Below are 25,225 nucleotides of genomic sequence, written 5' to 3' on the forward strand. Positions count from 1 at the left end.
GAGCGCGCTTGGGAATGGGCAGCCCAGCGAGCGGCATTGATGGGCAAATGGGGGTTGTCATCAGAGGAACCTCGAAGGTGGTAGTCTCTAGAGAATTCGTAAAGATACTCACCATGGAAATGTCAGTTCTAGATGTCTTCTAACACCAGGAAGAATAGCACTACCTTACTATGTAGTACTCACCAAGTAGGAATTTTCCTGCCCCTTTACTTCCCCCTCACAGCTTCAACCCTGGGGGAGACACAGGTCAGAAATAGCAGGTAAGTTCTGGGAGAAAGAATTTAAAACAGAAGATGTTAACCCTGAGGTGCGGGAGCGTTTTGCTGCTGGTCCTGCATAAGGGAGGGGTGTGTGGAAGGGAGACTTTTGGGTGACGATTGATCTGTTCGTCACTATATCTGACTAGACACTTTTAAATACTGAATTGGGATTGCAGTTGGAATTTACAGTGATAGTTGATTATCTTTCTAACCTAAGCATGACCGTAAAAGTCAAGGTTAAAGGAAGGACCTGACTGGGTTTAAAGAGACAATGGGAAAAAACACATTTTTGTGATTAAACCCCATAAGTCTTGCTTATTCAATGTGCCAGTTACAGTGAAGGATTAGCCAAAAGAGAAACACCTGTAAGTTCAGAGGAGCGTTAGCTAGAAGATGACTTGATATGATTCAGCCTTTGATTATTTTGGTCAGTGCCTGGAAACACATTTTTCTATGGGGACCAAACTGTAGGTATGGGCAGTGCCTACTACATCAGCAGTTACCAAGGAGTGGTCGTTTTAAGGGATGCAAAGAAAAGGAATTTTCAAAGAGTAAGATTTAAGCATTTGTTTTAATGTATTATATTAATCAGAATAAACTAAGTGCTGTCATAAACTATCTCAAAATCAAAGTGAGTTAAGAGAATAAAGGGTTATTTTTCACCTCACATCACAGTCCAATGTGGGCTTTAGTGGGGATGGGTTCTGTGTTCCACAGTCGTTCAGGGACTCAGACTCCCTGAGTTTGGGGGCTTTCGGTTCCTCTGGTCCTTGAGTCCGTTTCCTCCAGCCACAGACCGACAAAGAGGGGACATTGAGGATCACTGATGGTGCCAGGAATCACTTCTGTGGCACCGTCCCTTGGCCAGAGCCTGTGACGTGACCCTGCCTAACTGCAAGGGTTGCTGGGAAATGTCTGGTAGCTGTGTGACCAGTGAGCAAAGGAAACGGGGTGGGACTCACCACTGTCTCTCTTCACGGACACCTTATGAGAGGTACAGCCCATCAAATCCCTGATGTCACAGACACAGTGCTGTTGCTTAGGTTGAAACTAAAGTTGCAGAGCCACTTCCTGCTGACCACATGGATCACTTGAAGGCCTGTTCCTGTGGGGAAGGAGTTGGGGTGTCCTTATCACTGCAGATAAGGACACTGAAGGATGTGGTGGGGAAAATGCCATTATGAAAACCCAGAATGATTGAGGTGTATTCAACCTCTGTAACTTTCTGCTTAGGGCATAGCAAAAGGGCAACAAAAATGAATTAAAACCCTCTTTCCCTTCAGGGCACTTTACTCTAATTAATCTTACAGTAAGGCTATTTAAAATGAAGCTTTCATTATTGACTTATCATCAACAGTAATTTCTTGCAAGAGAAAAACAGACTTTTCCAGAGTGGATTTTTAGAAATCAATTGGTGATTATTCTTTGTATTTTATTTTCATTTTTAAACTTAAAATTTTACTATTGAGTGATTAACAGCTATTTCTTGTGCACGAAAAATAGAATTTTTAGGTGTGCATTTTTGTTAAATGGTTATTATGCTTTGCATTTCATTTTTATTTTTATACTGTGAGCACATTGACTTCTTTTCACTGCCTTTGTCTTTATAGTCACTTTCTGTACTTGAGGTGGGTCAGAGCTGACTTTGGAGCCAGGACACCTGGGGCAGAGCCAAGTCTGCCCCTTACTAGCTGCCTGACTTTGAGCAAATTTCCTAATCTCTCTATGCCTCAGTTTTCTCATCTATAAAACGACAGCAGTAACAGTACCTACCTCATAGGATCGTGGTGAGAATTCAATGAGGTGGTATTTATAAAGCCTGGCATAGACTAAGTGCTATGTATGTTTTTGGTGTTAATCTTTGACAAGTGATACTCAATTTCCTTTTGCAGTAGTTTCCATTTGGCATCATACTTTAAAGTAAAACACAATGAGCCTTTTAAAACAGAAACATTAATAAATAATAGCACAAGTCGTTGTAGAGTGCTATGTCCAGAACTGTGATGTTGGTAAGCAGATAATTCAAGTGTGGACCGTGTCTCGTGTGATCGATGGCTTCCTTATAAATCAGGCAGTAGATTTGACTTGGAGTTTTTGCAAATCAATCAGCAATGAATGAAAGCCCTTTTCTAAGAGTAAGTATAGTGATTTGCTATACTTATTATTGGAATAAAACCACCGTAAAACTGATACTTGAAGAGGCTTGGTTTCTGAACAAGTTGAGATATAGCACAATGCAAAGACAGGGACCATTTATTTCCTGTTTACTGTCAGAAGCCAGTAAAGGTAATGGCTTTGGCTGTACTGGCCTCATGGATTGCTAACAGCTGTGAACCCAGGCGTTAGACAGAACTGCCTAACTGGGCTGGGGCAGGAACCCCCTGGGGGAAGAGGAGGCCCACCCAGTGGAGGCTCCGGGCACAGAGGGACAGAGAACTTGTGCCCAGCGTGAGCAGGCATACTCTCAAGAGAAAGAAAGTAGAGAATGGAGCAGAGCTTGCCTTTTCCATTTGCCCTGAATTTAACAATCCCCACTTGTCACTCCTCTTCCTCAGGGGTAAGAGTGTGCTTATGAAAAATTTCTTTTAGTGAAGGGGAAAACTGTCTCTTTCTAACAAAGGCCCAAACTATTAGGGTGCTCTGTTGTTTGGTCTCCTTTGTAATCATGACTTACAGTGTCTGCACTTCTCTTTCTAGTATTAATTAACTACATATGGCATTAATTAACTATATATGGCATCACTCACTGGAGTCTCCTCCACGAATCTGTCATTCTTCCTGGTGAGACTTCTGCTGTACCCACAGACAAATGGGGGGGGCAAGTTAAGGTATTTTCTCTTTATCAGGAAGAAAAAGAAAAGTAGTGGAGCCCCTGCTTAAAAAAAAATCAGTTCATGGGTGATCTTAGTTGCTGTGATGCAACTGGTGTGTGTGTGTGTGTGTGTGTTCGAATAGACAGGAGGTGATTTTTTTATTTTTTGGCACTTTCAGATCATAAGAGAATTTAACATTAAGCAAACTCCCAAAATTGCTCCTGAGCCTTCCTAGATATTTAGGTAAATCTTTAGGTAAAGTGAGACACAGTAGTCTTTCATTGTTAATTTTACAAACTGCCAATAATCTACTTTCCATATCTTTTAAAGCTATGCTTGTAAAATGACATAGCCTATTAATTTTTAATGAATGTTTCTAGATTTTAAGCACACAAAATTATCAACTAGTAATAGCATGTGTAATTTTCTGAAGCTGAAAAACAATAGCACAGTTGTTTATTTATGCTTTGGTCTGCTAAGCTTATCATTACCAGACAAGGAAATAGCATATCATATTTTTACAAACTGTTTAACGGTAGTTATTAGTAGCAGTTCCTCACAAAGCCAGGTGGCAAGTAGTTTTATTTTTTTCAAAAGTTTGCTTTGGAAATGAAAACACTATTGCTTTATACAAAATTACTTTTGCAATATGGGAATTCTGATTTAAAAAAAAGAGACATTGTCCCTCCATAGCGCAGTGGTAACATTTTTAAGATTCTAATGACATACTCAGGAAACATTCATAAATCAGTTAAGTATCTAGCACAGTAATGTTTTACTCTGTGTGGCCTTGGGAAAATGATTTCACATTTCTATTTTCTACTTGTCTTTGAAGAAATAGAGATCATGGTAATCTATTAACATCTTTGAAGCTCTCTGGGATAAAGAATATGCTAATTATTCTTTTGATATTATAATATTTATACTTTATTTAAATATGACTTTTGAATTAGACCAGTCCATTCTGTTGAACTAATGACAAATTTGGAGATATGATTGGTGTGTCTTTGGGACACAGAATTTCCACGTCCTATGTAATCTCAAAATTTCTCTGGTCTTGTGATAATAACATGGCAGCTTCATTTTTAATGACCATGCTGTAAGGCACTGTTGACTCTTTTCTAGAGATTATATCATTTCATTGTTTTGGTTAACATTAGTTTGAAAAAATTGCAGCTCTAATTTTAGCTGTGGGGACAAATATTTGTGTTGTTGGTGATTAACAAGACTTCTGAAGGTCAGATATAAATACATAAACTCTACTGCAATATTAGTTTGCATTTCCCCTTTTTTGGTAAGGGTGTGGGAAAAACCAGAACAAAGTATACCAAAAAGGGAATGATAGTTTGAAAGAATAAAGTTGTAATTTAGAAAAGGTAATTTCAAAAGATACCTTGAGTAATGCATATTCAATATGAAAAATACTGGTAATGCAGAAAAAAACAATCACTCAAATGTTCTATTACTTAAAGACAGTGTGTTAACAATCTTGAGAATATTCCAGATCTGGTTTTCTAGTACACTTTCCTTTTACATTGTTGTGATTATACTATTGATACTATTGTATGTGCTGCTTTTTTCATTTACTATTAGAACATAAGCAATTTATAAATTGTCACAAACTTCTCACAAACTTTTCATTGGCAACATAATCTATTATCAAATGGTATAGAATAACAGATCATTTACCCTTATTAGTGTGATTGGTGCTCTGATATTTACTGAGTTTTGAGAGTTTATCCTCTCTCATTTATTCTCTCCTCTCTGCTTGGTCTGCTAAACAAAACTAAGGCTTTGGTGCATTTACTATAAAAGTTCTAAACCTGCCTGAGCAGGACTTCTGGTTCCAAAAGACAGAGCAGCATAAAACTCAGATGCAACATGGTAATTACATTATTTAATTATGAGACAGATATGTGCACATTTCTCTGTAAAGTGGATTTGTTCAAACCCAGTAGCTTCTGGATCCTAGGAGAAATTGAAATATTGTCTCTTGAGAAAGTGTGTGCTTCTGGCAACAAAAATGAAAATAAACAAGTGGGACTACATTAAACTAAGGAGGTACAGCACAGCAAACAACAAATTGAAAAGGTAACCTCCAAAATGGAAAAAAAAGTTCACAAACCATATATCTAATGAGGTTAATATATAAAATATATAACTCATACAACTCAATAGCAAAAAAAAAGCAAATAATTCAACTTAAAGGTGGGCAAAGGACCTGAATAGACATTTTTCAAAAGAAGGCATAGAAATGGCCAAGAGGTACATGAAAAGATGCTCAATATCACTCATCGCCAGGGAAATGCAAATCAGAACCACAATGAGATACCACCTCACACGTCTTAGAATGGCTATTATCCAAAAGACAAGAAATAGCAAGTGTTGGAGAAGGGTGGAGAAAAGGGAATACTTGTGTACTATTGGTGGGAATGTAAATTGGAGTAGTCATTACGGCAAACAGTATGGAGGTTCCTCAAAAAATCACAAATAGAACTACCAACTGACCCAAACATCCTACTCTAGGTATATATGTAAGAAGGAATTGGGAGGATTCCCTGGCAGTCCAGTGGTTAGGACTCCATGCCCTCACTGCTGAGGGCCTGGGTTCAATTCCTGGTTGCAGAACTAAGATCCTGCCACAAACCCATGTTCATTGCAGCATTATTCACAATAGCCAAGATATGGAAACAACCTAAGCGTCTGTCAGTCTATGAATGGATAAAGATGTAGTAGACACATACAGTGAAATGTTACTCAGCCTTGAGAAAGAAGGAAATCTTGCCACGTGTGACAAGATGGTTAAACCTTGAGGGTATTATGCTAAGTGAGATAAATCCAACAAAGAAAGACAAATACTGTATGACCTCACTTAAATGTGGAACCTAAAAAAGTCAGACATAAAAACAGAGTAGAATGGTGGTCACCAAAGGCTGGGGGGTGGAGGAATTGGGGAGATGTTGTTTAAGATGATGTTTACAGCTAGTAGATAAATAAGCATAGTGAATAATAGTCAATAATGCTGTACTATAAACTTCAAAGTTGCCAAGAGACTAGATCTTAATTGTTCTCATCACACACACAAAAAATGATCATTATGTAACATGATAGAGGTATTAGCTATCAGCTTGGGTAGTAAACATACATAGAATCTAAGTGTATCAAACCAACACATACATCTTAAACTTACACAATGTTACGTGATCTCAATTTTAAAAAATTAAAATATGAAAGTCCATTTTTAAAGAAAAATAAGGTGTGTGCTTGAGAGTCTCATGGCTTATGGTGGTAAATAGCTGCAGCAGCCCCAGGCTGAGTGCGATGTGGAAGACAGTACAGTATGTGGTAGTTTGTGAAAACCAATTCATCTGAATGAACTTTCAGGAGTTTTTAGATTTTTCCACAGTTTTACCTCTTTCCCAATAAAGGTCTAACTCTTTTTTTTTTTTTTTTGCGGTACGCGGGTCTCTCACTGTTGTGGCCTCTCCCATTGCGGAGCACAGGCTCCAGATGCGCAGGCTCAGCGGCCATGGCTCACGGGCCCAGCTGCTCAGTAGCATGTGGGATCTTCCCGGACCGGGGCACGAACCCGCGTCCCCTGCATCAGCAGGCGGACTCTCAACCACTGCACCACCAGGGAAGCCCAGGTCTAACTCTTTTTAATCAAGCTAACCATTTAGGGTCATTAATTAGGATCACTTAAAACTGAGTGTAAGGGACGGGGACGACGTTCTGTTCCGCTGCGTCCAAGGGGTGCAACTCGGCGTTGTGGAGCAGAAAGAACACTCAAAGGGCTTTCCTGACATTGACAGTCGATTTAAAACCCTGCTAGAATTTGTAAGTGTGTGAAGCATTCCCAGACCCTTCAACCAACTCAACAGCAGCTACTTCCCTGTGACTGGGTCCTGATTAAGGTCCTCCCAAGAAAGACTTCATTGCATCCATGCTCAAGAGGACTCTGCCAGGTTTTCCTGACCCCTCTACATCGCTATCAAGTGCCAAGCCCTTAAGACTTGGGTATATGTATTGCAACGGCAAGAGTGCCAGTGCCCACCAAAGACCCACTGGACCTGTCAGCTCCTCTGTTTCACCAAGCAGACATAATAACTTACCAGCAAAGCAGAGTAAGCCAGGTGCCTCTGCGTGATACCAGCAGCTGATAACATACAAGAAAAAATCATTAACTTAGACTAGAACCCTACCTTTTCTTGAGAAGCTGGGATTGAAAGGAGCTATTCTGAGATCTGTGCTGCTAGTAAGTGACTGATAACATAGACTGGATCAGTCCCTGAGTTCAGAGACTTGGTTGCAAGTGAGTGAAAAATAGACAACGAGAGGCTTCCCTGGTGGCGCAGTGGTTGAGAGTCCGCCTGCCAATGCAGGGGACACTGGTTCGTGCCCCGGGCTGGGAAGATCCCACATGCCGCGGAGCGGCTGGGCCCATGAGCCATGGCCACTGGGCCTGCGCGTCCGGAGCCTGTGCTCCGCAACGGGAGGGGCCGCGACGGTGAGAGGCCCGCGTACCGGAAAAAAAAAAAAAAAAAAAAACAAAAAACGAAATGTTGAAGAATTGCACAGAGGTGCAAGCCACATTTTACCCTCTCCAAGTAATGGTGGTTGGACTGAGAAAGTGCTAAACCAAACCTGTAATAGGACTGGTTGTTTGATGTCTCTCTTTGTCATTGTGGCCTCTTACTATTACATTGCTTTCTGTGTTGTCTCTCTAGGTCCCCTTGTTCTCAGATAATTCACATTGCCCTGACTGGACAGCAATGGTTCCCTAGTTTAGAACTAGGCCACTGGTTGTACCAAACTGAACTGGTTGAGAATGAATGTTGCCAAGTATTCTTAGACCGTATTAACAGAGCTGGTTATTGCCCTGAGTGTTATCCTGATAATCCTGCTAATAGAAGCCTCGTTCTTCCTTGGTCTTTCCCACTTGAGGGGGCTCCCCAAAATCTTACCAGGTGGACCTTTGAAAAAGCTTGCCACCCATTTCTTCTGGGTCCTCCACTGTTAGAAAAAGGATATATGACTCTAGAGTTGCTGGTTTTAACCCTGCATTACAGTGAATCCTGATCAGAACAGACAAAACCTTGAACAAAAAACCTGGCCAAAGCAAATAACTTCTTAAACTTAAGATTTTCTTAAAGTAAAAATCATGGAGACTCCAGAGGGTTGTGTACTAGTAGCCCAAGGAAGATGGAAAAATGACTCCTTTCTATATCTGATCCAGACTGTCACTGCTCTGGGAAGCTGCTTAAATTGTTGTTGGATCTGCTTCCGGGGTCTATGCGTCTCTTCTTCAGCATGAATTTAATCAGCATTCCAAGCCAGACTGTTCATCTAGAACCTGACTAACCCATATTTCCTATGTTTTGGAATTAGCTTACTCCTAAAAATCTCCACAGCCTAATGATTGACATTATTATGACACGGTAGTCCTGGAGGAGAAGCCCCCTACTGTGTGTACTTTCATTATATTCTAGTGATAACTTTTGTGGGAAAGCATCCTTGTAGCTGAATTCTAGATTATTCCAGTAAAACAACTAGACATTTTAATAATAAACTATATTGTTCTAAATTCTACCTCATATATTAATCGGTGGTAATTATATATATATATATAATTTATTCATATATAACTGTTTATTCATCATTGGCTCTATTTAACTCATCCTCAGTGTGGGTATGACATGATCGATAACTGGTCACTGTCAGAGAAATCACATTCAATCAGGCAACACCTATATAGGTGACATAAAAGCATGCAGAAATGCCTCTGTCTACATCTCCTTGGCTCTACGTAAGCAAATACTATCTTGTCTTTGTGGTGACTGAACGTAGAATGTCCTCCCCTGGCAATGGAAAAGTACCTGTCCTAGGAGATAGGTGACTAAAGAAGTTACCCAGCTTGACTCCATATATATTATGAACAGTTTAGCGGAAACATTTTTCTTAGAACTAAGAAGGTCTTATCTGACAATGTCCTCATTCTGACCTTCACTTGTTCATAAGAATCATGGAACTAGAGTTCAGGTAAGAAACTTAGAAAAAGCAGTTGAAAACATCTCAGAGGCCACTGAACAATTTTAAAATTCCACTTAAGATTCTAGATAATCCAGTGCTTGTGTAGCAACTCAATGTTCTCAAGGTCCCAGGTCCTTTCTCTCTTTCCCCTCCGGGATCCTTATCACATTGGCTTTTTGTCCTCATAGTTCTCACCAAGTACTAGTAGCTTGTTGCTGCTCCAGACGTTTCAATCCCAATCAAAGGCCGGAAGTAGGGAGCAAAAAGCTTTCTCCTTTCAGGTCTGTTTCTTTTATTGGGGAAGAAGATCTTTCTCAAAAGTCCCTCACAAATTTTTTCTTACATCTCATTACAGCAAGGATTTTTTCCATACATCCTTGAATCACAAGGGAGCCTGGGAAACCTGGCAGAGGGGAGTGGAGTTGGCATTGCCTGGATAGGGCACGTTGTCTCCCCTAATAAAATCAGAGCTCTTTTAGGAAGGAAGAAGGAAGGAATGAATGGCTGTTGGTATGCAACAAATCATGCCTGCCACATGTTGTTAAAAAGTCACTTGTTAGTCTGTTTAAAGAATGTATCCCAGAGATCTACCCTGTATCCGCCTTATGTCTGTCATGATGGACGTTCTCTTCTGTTTTATTGCTGAATAAGCTGTATGGACTGCTAAGAAAAACAGAAACAAAACCAAAACTGACTGTAGAAGATACTGTTGTAATTTGTGTGCGGTTTTCAAATTGACATCACTGTCACTTTGACACGCTTGTGACGGTGTTGAGTACACTTGGCTCTGGTTCTGTGATTCCTATATAGATGGTTAGGTGTTTTATCTTGTTCTCTAGGCGTTTCCTTCATTCTCTATATGTTATTTCCTTGCAGGGTCTGTCAGTCAGCCTTTCTTGTAATGATGCTGTGTAACGACCTCAAAATCTCAGAGGCTTACAACGAAGTGCTTTTTTCCTTGCTCATGGGTCTGTGGTGTTCCCCTGGACTCAGGTAGCCTCAGGCTATGTTCAGGGCTGCTGCATGGGTCTCTTCTGGGGTTCAGACTGAATGCACAGTGACTACCTTAGTATATTTCCCTGTGGAACTGGCAGAAGTACAGGAGGGCAACCCAAATGCACAAACCCATTTTAAGTCTCTGCTTGTATTATTTTTACTGATATCCCATTGAAAAAAGTAAGTCATATGGCTAAATCCAAGCTCAGGGGGTGTGGCAGTACAGTCCACACACTACCAGAATATGGCAAGGACATATAATACTACTATAAGAGAGCGACAAATTGAGACCCATAATTATATTTACCATACAGTGTTTAACATGTTATATTTGGGGCTTAGCTATTTTTTTTCTCTATTGGTTTCTATTTTCATAAGGCAACTGGTCTCTTCTGTGCGTTTTAAAATGTCTTTTTCATCAGAGGCTTTTCCTCCCAGATAGCTTTGCATAAGTTTTATGGGCATCGAATACTTTGCTGTTACTCTTCATAGAATGTTTGAGTTGGAAGGTACCTTAGAGTTTCAGTTCTATCACTTTGCAGATCAGAAAACCGAAGTCCAGAGAGGTTAGGTGACTGGTATAAGAACACACAGCTAGCCAATGACAATATATTTTCACGTGCAAAGTGAGGAGCAGGACATTTTAAAGTTCCTTTTGACACTTATGTCCTGTCTCATTCTAAGCCAGTTCCCAGGGCCACTTCCCGGGAGGAGTTCAGCTGGCCTGCCTACTTTGGAAATACTAAGCACAGAATAATAGATGGCAAGGGCAGAGGGAGCACGAATGAGCCCCACACCCCCTCGCCCTGCAAGCTGGCTGGCAGGCAGTGTCCGTCCTCCCCAGCAGGCGAGGCGGAGGCCTGGAGTGCTGGGCTCTGGGGAAGAGGCACAGGTCTTCTGAAGGTCAGGTGGATGACCTCTCCCTGAGAACACCTTTTAAAATGGTTTCATGAATCCTCCCAGCTGCTACGAGATTATAGCAAGGTGTTTTCTGTGGACACTTGGGCATGGTTTTGAAAGTTCTTTGGTGTGAGAGAGAGTCATGAAATTAGGAAGTTTGAGATGATTTGTGTATGTGCAAGAGCAAATTAGTGTGTTTCCATATTTTAACGGAGCAGCAAGAGCACATCCATCTTGTCATTGTGTACAAAATTGTTAACAGTTTCATTTGTGTCACCTATCATCTGAGATTCCCAGTGAAACTGAGTAGTTCATCAACATCAGGTAATATTTATTAACAGTCTGTGCCTGTGCGTGTGTGCACGGGTGTAAGCCCCTCAGCTTGGTGCTTAACTGCTTCATTGGTTTCCTTCCATCCGCTGTGGCCAGGAGCCAGCTGTGCCTACTTGTTTCATTCTGCACATATGGTGCTTTCAAATGACACTATTTACATGCAAATTAAAAAAACAATCATTTTTTGGAGGAAGAACCAAATTTCAGTTGGTTGTTTTTGCTGCCTGAGAAGTTCTTTCCATTACCTATCTGCTCTTAGTGCTTTTGTGTATACGATTGTGATACGTTACAGTGATGTCAATTTGAAAGAAGTTGCATAGATAGGATGATAACACTTCGAATCATTTCTAACTTTGACTGAAAAAAAAGTTATATAAAACTTAAAATGCCCACATCAGAATTAGCAGCAGTTTACTGTGCAGCTGAGGTGATCAAGCAAATGCTCATGGACCTGATGAAAATAAGAAATGATTATTTATCAGAAATGAAACCTGCAATACAAGGGTGGAGAATTTTACTCTGTAGAAATAAAAAGTTAAATATTTTTATTATTAATATAATTATTCACAAGTTCACTGCAGAAATATTTTTATACTATAAGTTATGTATCACTTTCAGTAATTTAATTGTTTAGAAATCAACTTGGTATTTCACTGTGTTCCTTTTTCAAAGGAATGAGATTTGTTCTTTTTCATCTAGTGGTTTCTAGTCCAACTGATTTCTGAGTCACTTTCCTGCAGCTGATATTTCTGACAGAATTTATAGTGCTGTGTCATGAATGATTTAGGATTTTTAACTGTACTTGACCACCACATGGCCAGATTGGTTAAATGACCTGAATGTGTAAAGTTGGCCAGAAATTCTGATGACTTCACTGTGGTCAGTTGAATCACTGGGAGTAAACATGGTGGCAAACTCTTGAATCTTTTTTTTTCCTTTCTTTCTTTACTCACATTGGGGCCTCAGTGAATGCTTCCTAAATGACTGGAATCTTTGAGCTTCTTTTAGATTACCTAAGAGAAACCTGAGGGCTGAGCACACACGTGAAAGCCATAGACAAAACATGAAAGTTTGTTTGCCAAGATTTTTCTATTTTTTCATTGATCCAAACCTGGCAGGCATTCAAAGTTGTATCCATACATATAAACTGACTAGGGAAGGCTATGGCTACATTTAATGGAAATATTAGCAGATAACATTTATTGAGCACTTACAAAATGCCAAGTTGTGTGATAAGCGTACATCATCTCTTTTAAATCCGGTTAACAACCCTTTGAGGCAAGGAGCTCATTTAATATCTATTAATAGATGAGGAAATTTGGTTTCCAGAAATAATGTAACATGTTCAATGTTATGTAGCTGGTAAGTGGTGGAACATGAATTCAAAACCCAATCCTCTGAATTCCACCAACATCTTCAAGATTTCTGGTCTTTTCATTAATCTCCGATGCCAATATGTATGACAATTGAATCCTTAAAGGGTCATTTTTTTCAGAAATACATTTTATCTGTGCATCTGAAGCACATAATCTTGAGTAGTTTTATTCATATATTGTTTGAAGGGTATTATAGTTGTGACATTTTCAGAACATACCCAAAGAGACCTTTTTGTCTCAGGTCCAGTGGCCAGAATGATAAATGAAATGGGAAATCTTAATGAAGTCCAAGCCAAAGGGTGAGTTAAAATGAGCCATGTGGGCCCACAGATGAAGTGAAGCGAAGTGTTCATGGCTGCTGTAAAGGAGAAAGTCGAAAAAGAACATTTAAGAAATGAGCATAGATAACCTCTGCTTTAAGAGTATATAGATTTTTCTCTAAGTATTGCTTGAGCTACATCATGAATTTTGCTACACAGTATTTTTATAACTCTTCTGAACTTAGTGTGTTCTCATATCTAGTATGATTTCTCTGAGTCATTTAGAAAGTGTGTTTCTTAAATTTCTAAACATATTTTCTTTCAAGGCTATCTTTTGCTAATTGATTCCTAAGCTAATTTATTCTGTGATGAGAGAGTAGATTTGTGTGATACTGATTTTCTAAAAATTTTAGAAATTTTATTCCTGGCCTACCATATGATCACTTTTGTAATTTTTTAATGTATGTCTGAAAATATGTGTTCTATATACATATGTATATGTCGTATCTTATTGTGTCTTTGAAATCTTTTGTATCCTTATTGTCTGCTTAATCAATGAATCATTGAGAAAAGTGTTAAAATTTCCCACTAAAGGGTAGATTTATCAGTTTTAAAAAAAATGAACATAGAAAAGGAGAAACAAATGTAATTTTTCTCAGGTATACCCCTTTCACTATGAATTAAATTGTATTCTGTTAATCAGAGGTCCCTGGGCACATTCTTGGGATTTGGGAAGTTACGCAGTAGAGGAAAGTGGGCCTTTAGAGAATTCTCTTCCCTGCTTTTCAGACACAAGTTTCTATTTTTTTAAAAAGATAATTCATACACGTTTGTTTTGTTGGGTGCTGTAAAAAGCAAATTTCTCAACTGTGGCCTCATTTCATTGTCAGGGAAAGCAGGCAGAGGAGTTCCCATTGAAGTGGCTGGGTCATCCAACATCAAGGAAAGGAAAATGGAGTCCTAGGCCAGGAGTCAGGGTACTACCATCGCTGCCATCTAGATTCAGTTGTGATGTCTGGCATCATCACAGAGATATTTCATGTCATGTAATACTCTGGGCAACAGAGGGCTAATTTTTCAATATCAAAACATTTGATATATTATGATTAACCTGATAATCATTTTGATTACATTTGTATAATATAATAAATATTTTCCTAGTTACTCTGCTGGTGATGGGTATGGTGAAACTGTCCTTGCTAAGCGAGGGTAGTTTGGTAAACATTTGTTACTTGTGCTACTGTCTCATGCATGGATGTACTCTCAAAGATTACTGGGGTGTATTGGTCTTACTTGGATTGCTTTGCCTTCAGAACTCTGTTGTTCTTCTTATGGTTTTCCTCCTTCAATCCTTAGGGAAGATTTGTTCCGGGGAATTTATTTACTGGTGGCAAGAATTGACCACATGGCTTCTGTGACTAACGCATACTGATTTCTCAGGGCCCAGAGTTAGCATTGGCTTCTGAGAACTCCATTCGAGATCCTGGGGCTAACATGGCCGCAACTGTATGGAATCTGCTTTCACAAAGTAACTGGCAGTTGCCACAGACACTTAAGGAATTGTCAGTTAGTTTCACATTTCGGGTCATGTTTGAGGGATTGTTTCTCTAGAGCCTCTTTTGCCACAATTTCTATTAAAAAAGACTATTCTTTACACAGCTATTTTTTAAACTTGAGTAACGGATACCTGTGGTGGAAAAGTTACAGCTAAATATGCCGGACTGGCTTTCCTGATAAAAGATGTATCTTAACTGTGGCAGAGAGGAAAAAAAAAAAAAAAAGCCTTGATGGCAGACAGACCTGGGTATGAATTCTGGCTTTGTCTCATACTAACTGTAAGACTTCATGGTTTCCTGGCTTTGTCCTGTACTAACTTTAAGACCTCAACAGGGTGTTGTCTGTTGCCTCATCTGTAACGTGGATCCAAAAGTGACTTCCCTGTAGGGTTGGTGGGTTACTTACGGTGTATGTGCCTAATGCATATTCCTAGCTCATCGTAAGTGCTCAATAAAAACTCGTTGATATTGTTTAACATATATAATTGGTTTCAAGGAAGACAGTTGTCTTCAGGGAAGCGGCAAATAGTCTTGGTGTCCCTATATTTTTTTATTGCAGAATTTCTTTCCTGAATTTGGTTTTGAACGTTACATTTACTTTCATGATCTGGAAGAGAACATTTTGAGAAAAATTCCCCCCGCCCCCCGCTAACTCACTGTTCATGGCTTTTTGCTTCCTGATAGTGAAAAAGTGACTAAGAGCCCGTGTAGTACAGCATATTATATAAGCCTCAAGTGTATTTCTTTGGTGTTGTATCACAGATAGGTTTTCCTATTTCTATGTGTAATGATAGGGATAGGTAGGGAATAGAGAATGGATTATAAAGCCAAAGACAGTGCATGCTGTGCAAGGTGAAATTAATTATGAGAACACACTGTGAAGCACAGGTGCACCTAGAAAAAACATAACGGCACAATTTAAAAATATACTGGACAATTTTATAAAGTGACAACCTATAACTTCAGGGAAACAGTGGGTAGCAGGATTTATGTCTATGGAACTAACTTTTCGCCTTCCATTCTATATTGACAGGAAATATCCCCCTTCCAGTTCCTCCACATATGTTACTGCAGTATTTGTGCAATTTCATTACAGCTTCACAGCACCTTTGGTCCAAAGGGACTTGTAAACCGGGGAGCATATTTTCAGCCCCACTACTGGAAGGCAGAGGAATTTGCAACTGCACATTAGAAATTAGTTTCTAGAATTATTAAATGGGATATGGACACAAATGGAAGTGAAGTGGGTGAGGTGAGATTTCAAGTCAGGTGCATTCACAATAAGTGCAGAGTGACGAAAAAATCTGACTTAATGAACTTGGAGGAACTAAAGCTAGGAGCAAAGTCATTAGAAGAATATAAGGTAAAATTATACTCTCTGAAAGACTCCATCGAAGCTATAAAAGCAGTTGGAGGCCCTGAAATAACACTGGTGTTGTTTATGAAATGAGGAGTAATCTGTGAGGCATCCATGGGGGTAAAGCCTGATTTGGAATTTTAAATCAGCCGGTGAAGTTTTGAGCATGTGAAATACTAGTGCCTCTGTTTTTCACACTAAGAAATTTGAAGTGGAGAAATCCTGTGCCCTAGGTGTGCAGGACAAAATAGTTGTTGGTATCAGTCCTTCTCATGGTTTTCAATGCACTGAGGTAGACACAACAACCAGATTTTACTATTCTGTACTGTGACTTACAGGGTAATAGGTTGGCCTGAGAGTTCCAAGCATTTACTAGATTATGAAACATACCAGGATCCATATTCATTTGCTCACCACGGAGAGAGGAACCTAGGAGATTTGACGAAACAGTTGTTGCAAATCACATATATGCAAACTCTCTTCCCATTACCCTAACCTGCCGCCAGATTCCCCAGCTGCACAGCTTGGGGTGCTTGGAGAGCTCACGAGGAAGAGAGAGGCCATGGAGGTGGAAAAATAACCCAAGAGGTTAAGCCTGCCTTGACCTTTTTCCCCACCCCTCAGAATGCTTGATTGTAGACCTTGTTTTTCTGGGAGCTTTGATCATCAGTTATGAGACGGCCCTTAGCTCAGTGATAATAACTAAGTAGAAAATACAATATTTCTGGCTTCTTAACTGTAAAAGCGAAACACGCCATGCCTGACATCCCCTACCATCACCCATACTTCCCAAAGACAACCCCTAAATGCTGCATGTCGGCCAGTGACCACATTGCACAATAATCAGACAGACGTCCTGTCATTTAGGCCTTGCACTGCCACCACTTTGTCATGATGGGAAGAGCCTTGTGACCCCCATGCCCTCCCCTTTGAATTACCCTCTGAAGTGCACTTCTGTGCTACTGCTGACAGGCATTTACCAGGCTGTTCCCTCACTAGTGCGGGCTTTCATCTCATTGCTCCAAATGGATCACCTGGGACCCCGCTCTACAGTCCACAGAATTATCGCTGGGTTAGTGTTTTTATAATTTTGTTTTCCTGTGAGTTTTTTGTTGTTGTAGGACTTCGTCTTCTAAATTCAGAACTGGAGCCCTTGGCGAAGGAAGCAGAGATGGTGTTTTTAAATGATTAATGCAAAGCATCAATAAAATATTGAAAATATAGCTGCTCTTTTTCAAAAAAGGCTCCCCCTTAGGCTATGGGAAACTGTAGTCAAAATCCATTTAAAATTTATATTACATCAGGTTTTATACAGAAAGGCACAGAAAATCCATAATCATTTCTTTCAAAACCCCCACTTAAAGCTCTGTTACAGAATCTCTAAGCACCCTGACAACACTGTAAGAGGTACCCTTTGTCCACACTTCGGTACTTTTCTCAGGGGCCTCGTAGTAGGTGATGACGCGGCCCCTCTAGCACTGACTTCGTTTTTCTGATTGAATGCCTGCCTGCCTTTGTGGTTCTGTGCAGCCTTTGTTCAGAGATATTTCTTACTAAAATCCACAAATTCACCTCCCGAAATGCAAAGGGCAGGTTCCATTCACTAAATGTTAAATAGATAACATGTTAGATGTGTGACATTGAAATTACGCAGTTATTTTATGAAGTTTGGGATGATTGCATCTGCACAGATTCAGAACCCAATCTTGTATTTCTGTGGAAGAATGTTGAACAGTCTGGTGTGTACTCTTCAGAGAATAAATTCACCTGCTTTGCATAGAGGCACTTTCAAGGAAAACATGTACAGCAGGTGCTATGGCTGAGCTGAAAGAAATCATTGTTATGAAAAGGATGGGTGCCTGGCCTTGTGGGTTGAGCTCATGACTGCTCTTGCTAATGGAAGCCCAGCTGGGCTATTGGAGCCTATTAACAAGGTACTGAGGCAGAGTAGCAGAACGGCTTTAGTAGAAAAGCCTGTGGGTTGTTCTTACCAGGGTTGCTCTAAGTATTAGGGCTGATGCTATGTTCTCTGAAGTCAAGGGTGATGTTTTCTGGAAATGTCTCACAAACTTAAGATTCTTTAGAGTAACTGGAAAATGAGAACCAAGGCTGTCTCTTATAGAAGTATCCCTCATGGTTGAGATAAAATTAAGTTTCCTTTCCCCCCTCTCTGTGTAATTTTTCCTGTGTATAATTTATGGTAATCCCAAACCCAAACAAATTGAGAAAAATTGTGATATGCCATTGACGCAGAGAGCTATTTTGAGAATTTTAGAAGGGTTTCGTGGGGGACTGATTAGTGAATCCATGAACATTGCTGGCCAAAAATAAGAAATTAACTTTGTGAAATTCCCTTCCCCGGTTCATTTCACTGTCTACTGTTCTATGGGTCTTGCTGTTCACAGGATGGTTTTGGAGAACATCATTGCAGTTTTGGAAAGATGTTTCTTCTTTTCCTTGCCTCTTTAACAAAAAATAGGATTCTTGGTATGTTCTCTTAGAAATAATTTTCTCTGGAGTTGAACTAGGTCTCTAAATTACAAAGGCAAATTTGTTTTAAAATTTACACCCCTAAATCTTATTGGGTAAATGGAAAAGAAGCATTTTAATGTAGGCAAAGCCAACAGAATACCTTAAAATATTCATTGTTTTACCCTTTTTGTATTGTCTTTGGTTTTGGTGTCAAGATAAGACAACTCACAAAATGAGTTGGGAAGTGTTCCCTCCTCTTCTATTTTCTGGAAGAGATTATGTAAAATTAGTGTTAAGTTTTCTTTAAATGTTTGGTAGAATACTGGAGAGTGAAAACATCTGGACCTAAAGATCTCTTTCTCTAGAGTTTTTAATTATGAATTCAATTTCTTTAACGGTAGTAGGACTATTTATATTATCTATTTTGTCGTGGTTGAGTTTGGTAGTTTGTAGTTTTCAAGGAATTGATGCACTTCTTCTAAGTTGTAGGATTTATGTGCATAAAGTTTTTTGTAATATCACCTTTTTATCCTTTTAATGGCTACAGGATCTGTAGCGATAGTCTCTGCTTCATACTTGATATTGGTGACTTGTGTTCTTTCTCTTTTCATTTTTGTCTGTCTTGCTAGAGGCTTATCGATTTTACTGATTTTTTTTTTAAGAACCAGCTTGTTGTTTCATCGATTTTCTCTATTATTTACCTATTCTCAATTTCATTTATTTCTACTATTATCTTTATTATTTCCATCCTGTTTACTTTGGGTTTACTTTGTTCTCCTTTTTCTAGTTTCTTGATCCATTTAAGAGCTTCCTGCATTTCTAATGTAAGCTTTTTAGTACAATAAATTACCCTCTCAGCACTGCTTTAGCTGTATTCTACATATTGCGATGTGTTGTTTTTTAATTTCAGTTCTAAGTATTTTTAAAATTTCCTTTGAGACTTTCTTTTTGGCCCAAGGATTATGGAAAAGTGTGTTTATTTTCCACACATTTAGAGATTGGTCTTGTTTTCTTTCTGTTATTGATTTTTAGTTTGATTCCATTATGATCAGAGAATACACATTCTAGTCAGATTTCAGTTCCTTTAAATTTGTTAGGTTTGTCTTATGGCCAAGGATATGGACTATCTTCGGGAATGTTCCATGAATGGCGTTTGAAAATGTATTCTGCTATTGTTGACTGTAGTGCTCTATATGTGGCAATTGGATCATGTCAGTTGATTTTGTTTTGCAGATCTATGTCCTTGCTGATTTTCTGTCTCCCAGTTCAATCAGTTGGTTAGAGGAGGGTGTCAAAGCCCCCAACTATAACTGTGGATTTTTCTGTTTCTCCTTTCAGCTCTCTCAGTTTTTGTTTTATGTTTATTAAGGCTGTGTTGTTTGGTGAGTACACATTCAGCATCATTATGTCTTCCTGGTGGGTGGATCCTTTAATCATTTTTAGTGCCCTTCTTGTCTCTAGTAATTTTCTTTTCTCTGAAGTCTGCCTTATTAGATATTAATCACTCCTGCTCTTCAAAATTATTATTTGCATGGTATATCTTTTCCCAGCCTTTTACTCTTGACCTATAGGTTGTTGAATTTGAAGTAAATTTCTTACAAACGGCATATAGATGAGTTATGTTTCACTATCCATTCTGCCAATCTCTCTTTTGATTGGTGTATTTAGGTTTAAATTAATTGGTCTATTTATATTGAAAATAATTATTAGTATGTTAGAACTTAAGTTGGGAAAGTAACTTTTATTTTTATTTTCTGTCTAACATTCTCTTATTCTGCCTGATTTTTTTGTTAGACTAGAGCCTCTGGGAAGGAAAGAAGCTATTATCATAGTATCAATACCTTGGCTTCAGTAACCTGTGACTACAAAATACATTTGAATTTCATTTTAAGTACCAATCATCTGATTATCATGTGCTGTGCTCAAACAGGTCCCCCAGTTATTTCTAAGGGCTCTGTTTTATGCTGTCTCATGCTCAGTAATGGGTTTCCATGCTCCTGGGCTCTTGCCTAACCTGCCTTGGCTGTCAGTGACTCTCACCATATCCCCACGTTACTGCATGCAGCTATCTTCGGTTATGTCATTCTGAGCTAAGAGAAAGAACTCCTGCTCTTCTTTTTGTCCTAAGTTCTTCCCGTCAGTTTCCTACAGCAAAACAGTGACCAGACCAAAACTTTCCATGAACATTTGGTTAAGGTTTCAGAACTATGGGAGGGAAGGTGAGCCATGGAGTAGCCAACAATTACTACACAAACTCAGACACTTCCACAGCAGAATATTCATGGCTGCCCTGAGTGCATGTGCACACTGTGTCCTGAATAAGAGCATTTAGCCCAGGAGATGCATAGAGGTTGAAATCTAGTCCACTCCCAGTTTATCATGCTCTGTGCTTTGGCTGGGACTGCAGCTGCTTGGAAGGGTCACCTTTTTCTAAATCACACAGAGGTAGTGTATGGGTTTAAAGTGACCCCGGTGGACCCTTGCTAATACCCCTCCTTACTTAACAACTGGCATGCTTCAATACCTCAGAAAGCAACTACACCCTCGTGGCCCAGAGGACTTTGGGCAACCAGATATTTGTTCAGCATTTAAGTCCTTTGCTGCCTGTAAGTTCTCAAACTTTTCGAGACCATACTCTACTTCCTATGAAACACATTGACATAAACATATATCCCACATTAATTTAATATTAATTGAATGAAAGGATTTTTGTAAGTTTTCTCTGGAAATTATTTGCGACTCATTTAATTTATGACTGGCAGTGATTTCTTGGCAATCGTACATATTCGAGAATTCTTGCAAAAAGAGATAATCTGACCAATTAATTTCCAAATGTAATGACATTTTAATGAATACTAATTTTAACAATTAGTGCTGTTGACACAATGTTACACTTTGTAGGCGTTTAATTAAACATCTATTAATATTAATTTAGCAGTTTTCTTATTTTGGAGTCAATAATTTCCCCCCAATTTTCATACATTTGTATAGGCTCTTAAAATGCTTGTGCCTGTGGTTCCCAATGCAGAATGGACTTTGTGGGCAACTGCCTCACAGTCCAGATCTGACTGCCGAGAACCTGGAGAGAGCTTATCTTCACCTCATCTGTAAGGCTGCTTTCTGAGTCCCCATTTCCCCACCATGGTTTGACCCTCTTCCAGGACAACTGACGGCATGAACATCAACTCCCTTACAGGGCAATTCCACCTCCATCCACACATGTACCTTGACCTCTAGTCTTCCGAAAACAACAGATTACAGTGGTGCAGCATATACACATTTCCCCAGATTTGGGTTTTCTGTCTTGAATAATATCATGTGTAGAAAATAAGTGGTCTAGTCCACTTATTATCATAGTTTCACCAGTTTATCAACTCCTTGAGGTCAAGGACATAGTCTGGTACCAATGCCTAGAACAGTGACTGGCACACAGTAGGCATGCAATACATATTTGTACATATTTAAATATTTTTTAATAAAAATAATTTAAAACAGTGCTGAGGATTTCCAGTGAGTTTTTTCTTTGAAAAGTGGTTTCAAGTTTGAGAATCACTGTTTTAAAGATAATATTATCTACAAAGCTATCACTGCCCACCCATGAGACAAAACTTTGCATTGTTGATGGAACACTCAGCTCCTTGGAGTGGCAGCCTCAAACCTCCCGGTTTTTAGAAAGGAGTCTTTGCAATACTTCTGCCTAATTGAAAGTCCATTGGCTTTCCTTACTCTGGACCAAAGGTTCATCTACCACAAAGCATAATCAAATGCTTACACTTTCCTAAAGTGGCATAAAACTACTTGCAACTTTTAAATGGTACATTTTTCAGTTTTAACCCATGTAGGGTTTAAAAAATCCTAGAACTCAGCAGCAGTCAGGGTCACTTCGATAAAAAGACAATTTAGAATTCTTGAAAGGAGGGGAAACCTTAAACTGAGAAGTACTTCAAGACTTCCCATTAATTTCAAATATTTATGCTGAAAAATACTGTTCTGTAAATGAGCTATGAACTTGTAGACTCTCTAGATTATGTCCAAGAGGACTAAAGGTTTGAAACAGGTAGAATTTTAGTTTACTTTTGCTTATGCATAATGATTTAGGTAGATCAACTTGCAGATGAGATAAAGTAAGATGGTCTTCTTCTTGGAACCACGTGGCAGGGAGACCAAAAGGATGTGTGTTTTAGTCATCCATTGCTCCATGACAAACCGTCCCAAAGCCTAGTGACTTAAAAGTAACAATTTATTATTATCTCTTATGGTTATGTGGGTTGACTGGCTTTGGCTGGGAGTTTCTTGCTTTGGATTTCTCATGCAGTTTCAGTCAAATGGGAGTGGGGTGGGGCTGGAGCCATTTGAAGGTTCAATTAAGTGAACATCCAAAATGGCTCAATTACATAGTTGACAGTTGGCTGGGAACTCAACTAAAGCAACTGACAAAAGTGCCTACATGTAGCCTTTCCATGTGGCTTGTGCTTCATGGGGCATGGTGGCTGGGTTCCAAAAAGAAGCATCCCAATAGTATTTGTTCCAAGACTTCTTAGGACTGAACCCCAGAAATCACAGAATGTCACTTCTTCCATATTCTATTGGTCAAGCAAGTCACTAAGACCAGCCTAGGTTCAATGGAAGGATAATTAGATACTACATCTTGATAAGGGCGTGCCAAGATTACATTCTAGGGTAGTAAATAAGATGAGAAATAGCATTGTCTATTGGAATGTTTCCTTTGGAAAATACAAGCTACAGTAGCATGAAATGGTAGATACAATGTGTGTTTGGAAAGTGGTATCATTGACTATTAAAGGATTATAAGTCTGTACTTTGCAAACCTGAAGCACAAACATTAATAATATTAACTATACTTAATAATATATAATATAATATAGTTAATAAGTATATTTATATAGCAATTTCTGTGCTTCAGGCTCTAAGATTTTCGCAGGTACTAAGTCATTTAATCCTCATAATAACCCAGTAGATATTATTATCATAAGTTTATAGAAGATGAAACCGATGCAAAGAGGTTGAGTCACTTGCCTGGGGTTACAAAGCTGGTAAACAGCTGCTATTCTGGCTCTAGAGTTTGCACTCCCCATCATGATGCCATCCTGCCCCTGAATATTCGATATTCTTTTTACCTTAGATTTTTTTTAAGTTAAAACTATTCTTTAGTATGTCTTATTAGTTGTATTAAGGTGAACAGATGTCTTTCTTTACATACTTTTTTGCCCACAAATGAGCTAGGGAAAGTAGGAGAGGCAAGGTATCTCTTGAAGCTGGGTATTTTGATACTGGCAGAAAGCATTATCAAAGTATAAATTCCAAAAAGTTAAAAGCATGACTTATACAAATATAAAATGAACACATTTCAAAACGTATTTAACACATTAATGATGGAACTAACAAGATGGGAAAGTTGGTTGAAAGTGAACTGGAGAAACACTGAAGTGTTTATATTAACTGAAAGAAAGGATGTTTGAATAAGATTGATAATTTAGATTTAAAAAGTGGTTAATATTCTACAAGCCAGTAAAACTACAACTTTGGGGTTCTCTTTTATTTTTTTAGATAGAAATTATTTGTACTGTTGGAGTAATTCATTTGCATTGCTATGGGACAAGTTATATTACTATTTTCTGCAATTAATTTCTACCTTTACAGAATTATGAACTATTCAAATCAATAGCACGTAACAAGGGGAACAAAGCTACAAATCCATAGAAAATCAGATAACCCTTGGGCAGTGCTAAATAATGCCTAGCACTACACAGAAAGGGTTCTCAGTTATCCATTTACCCCATGGCCAAGTCTTGGACAATTTTTCCTAACAGAATAAAAATGAAAGTCCCCAAAAGATAGATGCAGTGCACTTTAGTTGTTTTATCTGCTGTCCAGCGTCGGAACGTATCCTCTTTGTTTAGGAAAAACACCACTGAGTGAGTCTTGGAGAGAAGCAGGGTTTCATGCTCTCTCTGAATCCCAATAGCAAGGATGCAGGCACATAAATTAGATTTGCCCAACTAGATACTCTTGCCTGAGACTCTGAAACTTGAGTGAGCGATATGAAGAAGTAATGGTGGCTTGAATTCACTTCACTGGTAGTAAAGGTTATGCCAGCTGTGTTAGCAAAGACCCCCCACTCAGGTTGTTCTTATGGCATGACTTAGCAGTGGGTCTAACCTCCCAAATATCTTGCTTTCAACCTACTTTCATATCAGTTCTGTGAGCCTCCTAATATCCTTTTTAAGGAGTTTCATTTCTTCTTAAGTAGCAGGAAATGGTTTCTGTTGCTTACAATCCAGAACACTGAAGTATTTGTAGATAGTCACACTCGCCAGGGTTAACCAACATTTGTGCAGTTGTCCTCTCTTCGCAAAACCTTTTATGCTTATCTTAGATGCATTTTTGTGCTTTATTTAAGGGAAAATTACCTTAGTCTCTTGTTAAAAGTATCGGCTGATGGTAGGTGTTTTCTATTTTTAAAAAATCTGCCTTCTTGACTCCATGAGTCACACTCTGTGTGTGAGAATTAGTTATGTGTTGATGAATGTATAAAAGTCTGTACAAAATAGAAACCTTAATGTACAATGGAGAGCTGTAATGTTTCACAAATCAGTGTACATTAGAAGTTATTAATCATTTACTCTTCCTGAAAGTCAACTTTCTAAACAAAGTCTTCATTATCCAGACTTTTATAATGACCTTTTAAAGTTTTCCTGGTTATAGCCATCATCCGTCTTTAATTATATTTGAGTCATTTTACACCTTTGTAGGGTTAATGAAATCACATTAGGATATTCTACAAAGTAAATAGAGTTTCTCCTGTCAAGAGAACTCACACATATGTATACGTTAAGAATGGAAGAATGTCT

At 38.8% G+C, this 25,225-nt stretch overlaps 1 protein-coding gene and 1 pseudogene across 1 annotated transcript in view; both read left to right on the forward strand.

Annotated features, from left to right (window-relative positions):
• The window catches only part of SLC35F4 (solute carrier family 35 member F4), a 284,934-nt gene that overhangs the window by 83,823 nt on the left and 175,886 nt on the right, over nucleotides 1-25,225 (forward strand). The gene's annotated exons all lie outside the window — the stretch shown is intronic.
• Nucleotides 734-8,199, forward strand: LOC132421161 (torsin-1A-interacting protein 2-like; annotated as a pseudogene).

This window comes from Delphinus delphis, chromosome 2 (genome assembly GCF_949987515.2).
Source record: "Delphinus delphis chromosome 2, mDelDel1.2, whole genome shotgun sequence".
NCBI classification, from domain to species: Eukaryota; Metazoa; Chordata; class Mammalia; order Artiodactyla; family Delphinidae; genus Delphinus; species Delphinus delphis.